The following is a 6,668-nucleotide window of genomic DNA, read 5'->3' as shown; positions in this document are numbered from 1 at the left end:
GCAAGAATGCAGTTTTACGTGTGTTGCTATATTGGACTTATTTCTAAAGATGCTTTACTTTTGTGCCATTGACTGTTGTTCTTTATCAACCATTTATTCATTCTCTTATTTTCTGTGTGGTGTGATACATTTTGGTAAGATCCATCTTAAAATACTGGCAAATTGTAGTTTATTGTGGGTAGATGTAAAAATATGTACTTAAAGTGAAGTGGAATATTTTACAATGGGTCCATCTATATGTGTAATTAGTGTTATATGGGTTAACCCTGGGTAGGCATCTACTCTGCAGCCATGGGCCCTGTTTAAAATCCAGCCCTGTGTGCTACTCCCTGGCTACGTGCCTTTCTGGCCTGGAGCAGGCTGCAGTGTGTTGGCCCTCTTCAATTCTGTCACCAGTGCCTGTGCCCACCACGTGATGGCTGCTCCACCCCCAGGCCCCAGGAGTGATGACCTGTGCCCTGGGCTTCTGCTTGCCACCCTGCTTGCTGCACTTTTCTGCCATGGTGACCATTGACTGGCCTAAGTGTCTCAGCCCTGCCTGCCCCTCCTGTGCTGCACAGCTACATGGTCAGGCTCACCATGGCATGTCAGGCCTTCTGCCACAGCTCTGCTGCCACCCAGACCCCAGTAGGGATGCTGAGCAAACTTAGCAAGTATGGCAGAAGATGAGTTTGGCTTAGCAGGTAACTTCCGTAAACTAAATCACAAAAAGGAATCTTATAAGTGGAAACTTGGACAACTAGGGAGGAGTGGAAGAGTATTGCTCAGGCATGAAGAGGTGAAGTCAGAAGCCAAAGCACAAGTGGAGTTGCATCTAGCAAGGGATGTGAATGGTAACAAGGAGTTTCTACAAGTAGGTCCATAGGAGGAGGAGGATCAGGGAAAGTGTGGATCCCTTACTGAATGGAGAAGTCAGACTTGTGACAGCAGATGCAGAAAAGGCTGAAGTACTGAATGCCTTCTTCACCTCAGTCTTCACAGACAAGGTCAGCTCTCAGACTACTGCACCTAGCAGCACAGTTTGGGGAGGAGGTGAGCAGCCAACAGTGGTGAAAGAACAGGTTAGGGACTAGTCAAACGGGACCAGCTGGCACTGGGGGAGTCCCTGTTCCCCTGAGCACTACCAGGAGTGACTAGAAATAACGGTCACAAGCTGGCAGAGGGTAAATTCAGATTAGACATGAGGATGTGCTACTTCACTGTCAGGGCTGCTAGGATCTGGAACCGACTTCCAAGAGAAGTGGTGCTGGCTTCTACCCTGGGGCTATGAAACTATGAAAGCAGGACCGTCCCCAACAATATCATCCCAACTAAGGCTTTGTCTTGCTGGGTCTTAAAAACCTCCACTGATGGAGATTCCATCACCTCTCTGGGTAACCTGTTCCAGTACTTCACTACCTTCCTAGTGAGAAAGTTCTTCCTAATACCTAATTCCCCTATGTTTCTCCCCTGTGGAGATGCACACTCTTTAGGAGATCTAAGGACCTGATACCAGATATTCTTTCCCGATACTTGTACCTTTTTCTGTTTGTGATTTACCTATATAATTAAGTTAACATATTTCTTTAGTGGAAATAAACTCCCTGCTGTAAATCTTGGGATTTTATCTGATTATATTCTACTATATGTGCTTCTTTCTTTTACAATTACTAATAGTATTCTGGCAACATATTGGTTCATATACCAGTGTCCTACTTGAAAATAATAAATGTTCCCCTTATTTAATGCTGTGGCATCCAATTTTCCTATAAGGAATTTGTCTCATGTGGTGCTGTCATTGTCCCCCATGTTCAGGAAGCATGCTGATGCTTGCAAACCCTTGCAAAATGCTGCAGTCCATTACATTTCTTACACCTCTTGCTATATGCTGGAATTGTTCTGATCTGTGTTGGCTGTTGTACTGATGCAACCCTTGTGCAGCTGTTCGTCAGTTTTGACTTTTGACATTTATTTATGCCTCAGGTTTATTTTAACATAGAATTTTGGATTTTCAGTAGGGCTGTCAATCACAGTTCCAGGTGAGATTAATACAAAAACAAATTAACACATTAATATTTTTAATGAGCATTAATTGTGCCTGTTTTGACCAGGGGTGAGCAAAATAGGACCAGTGGCAACTGGGCAGAAGCTGCTATTCGGCATGAGGCAAGAGAAGCCCCTCCTCCTCACTGCTACTGGCATGGGTGACTGGTGCCTCCGAGTCTGGGGGAGTACCAGCAGCTGATAACCACCTTGGGAGGGGGAATTCCTCAGCGGCCAATCACCAACCCTGGAAGCACCAGCAGCAAAACCAGAAGTGCTGCCGGCACTTCTCAGGGGGGCACTGGCCAGCACTCCCCAGCCAGCAAGGGCCAACTTCACGTCAGCACTTGCCCCCCACCCCCATATCTCCCCTACATGTTACCTATGGCTACACACCCATCTTGCTGCAGCCACCTGGAGCCTGTGCCCAGGCTGCCCTGCGGCACCTCTCCACTGCCATCACTGGTGCCTCCAGACTGCCCAGTGGTGGCAGTGCAGAGGTGCTGCAACATGGGTTCCAGATGGCTGCAGCAAGAAGGGCCTGGCAGCGGTAAGGGGGAGAGGCCATTTTTCCCCCACGCTGAGCAGCAGCTTCTGCCTGGCAGCCACTGTTGCTCAGCATGGACAGATGAGTCTAGGGCAGGGTGGGTTGCAGTCGGAGCTGTGTGTGTGTTTTGGCTTCTCTGCTCCAGCTGGCAGGAGTCCGGAGCAGGCGTGAGGTGGGCTGGGGTCAGGGCTGGGGTCGTGCACTGTTGGTGTTGGGTGTTTTTTTGGGTATGCATATAAAACAGTGTTATTTTTATATAGCCACTGTTTGTGGGGGGGTTCTATTTTTTTAACTTTGTGATTAAAATCACAATTAATTGTGACTATTTTTTAATCTCTCAATTAATTGTGATTTAATTTTTTTAGCTTGTCAGCCCTAATTTTCAATCATGTCTGCAGCATCAGAGCCTTGTGTACCTTCATGCACCTCACTGTGGATGGAGACTTCTTTCTGGCAATTTCTGAATGATTTTTCAAATGGTAATTCTAGATCTTCCAGTATTTTCTTTTCTTTGTTCCAGATTCCAACTGTGATCTTGTCTTCATATCAAGAATTTGGTTAGCCATGCAAAATTGTAAGACCAGCTCTTCAGCCTTAAAATCACGCTCAAGCTCTTCTATAGGTTCTCTTTCTTTTTGTACCTTCTGATAAAAGTCGTATCTTAAACATTTTTCATTTTTACTCAGAGTACAATACTCTTCCAATTACTGTACTAGTTTCATAGCCCATCTTCCCTGCCTAAGTTAACTGAATTCATGAGAAATATTAAACACCTGGAGTGTCTCAGAACCAGCCACTGTCAAAAAAGGGTTGCTACCAAACTGTTGCCTTACTTGCACCCATTGCTTCAAGGTGAAAAGAGTGAAGCATTATTGAAACATCTTCCCATTGTCTTCCACATTTTCAGAGACCGTCCATTCTGGTGAAGCACTTAATTTGCTTCAGTTTTCAGCTGAAATTTTTAAAATTATTTTTATTGCCTTTTACTCCTGGAACCATGTGCAATTCAGTAATCACTCTGAAACAAGGTACTTAACAGATCTGCTTCATTCCCTGCATCCATTCTAACTGGATTCAGAGTATCAGCTTCTTACAAGTATAGTTCTCCACAGTTTCCGCGTATCCCCCTATAACAGGAATTCTATCCCTGGCTTAGCATGTCATCTCTACCCCACTCCCCAATTCCCTTCCCAGTCCCTCCTGAAGTCCTTCCTAGAGGCAGACATGCTCAAAATCTCCTCAAAAAAGGGTTTCTGCATGAAGTTAACCAAAAATATAAAATATACACTAACTTGTATGAGGTTTCCCCTGCTTTCTTTTGCACTCCATCACCTTTTTATATACTATATGTTCAGAGAGGAAGCACTTTGGTTAAGTTCCATGTTTTCTTATTCTCTGTAAAGAATTTTGCACTTTTTCAATTCTGTGCAAGTATTTGCATTTCAATTGATTTATTTGTGCAATTTATTTTGTTGCCGATTGACATTATTATTCCTTATTCATTGAGCATGTTGCACACTGTACAAAACAGAGACAGACAGTCCCACCCCTTAGTAGCTTACAGTCTAACTAGAATACAAAGCACAGCCAAGGCACAAAGCACATGATAACCAGGAGATGATGTAGACTGAGGGCTCACAAAGAGGCACTCATTTCTCAATATATTAACATTGTTAGATCTCACTGAAGAAGTATTTTAAGGGGGAATTTAAAAAGGTATTGGTCATTTCACGCAGGAGAAGAGAATTTTTATTTATGTCCAGGTTCACGAAGACTGCTGCCAGTTTATGAGTGGTTATTGGAAGCCTAAGCACCATTATTTTCTAATTCTTTTTAATGGACCAGTGTTCACAATAAACAAGGATTCCACTATTCATACTGCAAGACCTTTATTATATGGGATGAATGCTAGTGAAACAAATATACTTGCTTTCTTTTGTTAAGAGTTTCAATTTTCATGCAGTGAGGAGCTAATTCTGACACACAAATGATCAACCCACAGCACAAGCCTCCTGATTCTAGTAAAGAATCTCTCTTTTGGATGTGCATATAAACATGTTGATACATTAGCAGCTTCTACACACATGAAATGTTCAAGTACACACATCTGAAAGAATTCTTTGGGTAGATGTTCCAGCATGGGTGAATGCTAATACTAATATATTTGGAGTACAGAAGTGTCTACAGAGCTGTGTGTACACCAGGTTGAGGCTACACTGAAAAACAAAGCCCATCGACCATGATAAAAATCTTCCCTCCTGTTTCCTCAGCAGCCAAAAACATTCTAAACCCATAAACACACTAAAATTTAGCTGGTAGCCAGAGCTAAGCATTTAGCCATTAGCCAGTATTTCACCATCAAATACAAAATGCAGGTTGTATTCTGTGTTAATGTACATCCATGCTAAATCAAATGGTTTTAATATTGCCACAGAGGATGAAAACCCATGCTGAATTGGGACTTCTGGTTCTAGCAAGAAATACCTCCAACTTCAGTGCAGTTGTGTAGGGTTCTAATAATATCCAGAGACTTAAGAAAAAGCTCCGCTGCAGTTGCTCTTTATTCAGTTTTCTTTGGACTCTAGATATGTACACTAACCCTATTCAGTTCCTTGTGTCTTGAGAGGTTCTATGAAGAAATGAAACCTTTTTCCAAATCCAGTAAGCAGACACGTGAAGAAGCAGGCATTTTTATTAAAAAAAATAATCAAAACATTACGCCCATATGTTAATTAAACAATCTGCTTATTTAGAACATTGCTTTAAACAGTTTAATTGCACTGACAATCTCTATTAGCCACAAGGCGTAATGAGCTGCTGAAGTTTGTTTCTACATTTGGTGATTACCATGGAGGAAAATGCTTATTTTCTGTTATTTCTCTTTCTTAAACTGAATTACTGCAGAGAAGCAGTGTGGTCCCTTTGCATATGAGTAAAAGAAACAAGTATATTTTGTCCAGACACGTGCTGTTCATACATCCTGACACCATAAAACATGCATGTAATGTTGTTTTTATAACAAGAAACAAAGAGAAAGATATAACTTAACAAAAATATGACAAGTGCCTGGAAGGCAAAAGAATGAAATACGTTGAAGTAAATCTAAGATTAGATTGTTAATCATAGGTAGATATATAAAATACTGATGCAAATGGCCATGTATGTCTAATATATATCAGATTCTTACTTCAGCTCATATAAGTTACTATAGGTAAAAATATTTTAATTCCGTTTAATTTTTCTTTTTCAAGTCAGGGATAACAACACTATTTTGTAGAAATTCTGTAACAGAATTTGTACCTTCCTAAATTTCAGTGAAAATACACGTTTTAAGCTCTGTGTGTATATACATTTTGAATTGAATGTATTATATATTATTTATTCATCTATGTGTAGTATGATTATTCAGTAATTCACTCATAACAACTATCAGTCACTGATTAATTAATTAATGCTTTTGGTAAAAAGATATTTGCATGTAACAAAGATCCACTGCTACATTAAGGTAGAGTAGGCAAGTCTACACATGCCCTGGACTGAGCATTTGGTACTGAGCAGTCATTTAGCTAAAGCAAGTACTAGATGACTGCTCAGTACCCACCAATGCTGTGCAGTCCTGGAGACACATGGTTACTTCTAGAGGCTATGTTATAGTGAAGAGCTACAGCAACGTAGTGTCAGCATCACAGTTTGTGTCCACTGACACTACGTTGCCAAAGCAACAAGCTACACTGCTGTAGCTTGTCACTATGGTGATGTGTCTCATGTAGGCATTCCCAGTGAGTACATCTACATGTGTACTTACTGCACAGTAAGCGGTTTTTAGGCTGGTATCTACATGTGCAAGCCATTAAAGTGCAGTAATGCTGTATGTGGACTGACTTGGGACTAAAGTTAGTCCCAAGTCAGTTCATACACACAGTATTACTGCGCAGTAACTAATCAGGCGTGAATTTGATACCTGCATGATGCAGGTATCAAATTTATGCCCAAATAGGCATAAGTCACCATAATTACTGTGCAGAATGGGTGTGCATGTGTAGACATAAATGTGTACATGTCGATGTGCCAGGTATGTTCAAAACCTTTTCTGTATTCC

Source organism: Gavialis gangeticus, unplaced genomic scaffold (genome assembly GCF_001723915.1).
Source record: "Gavialis gangeticus isolate Ggan-Ray unplaced genomic scaffold, GavGan_comp1, whole genome shotgun sequence".
Lineage (NCBI taxonomy): Eukaryota > Metazoa > Chordata > Crocodylia > Gavialidae > Gavialis > Gavialis gangeticus.
This window is presented reverse-complemented; position numbering follows the sequence as displayed.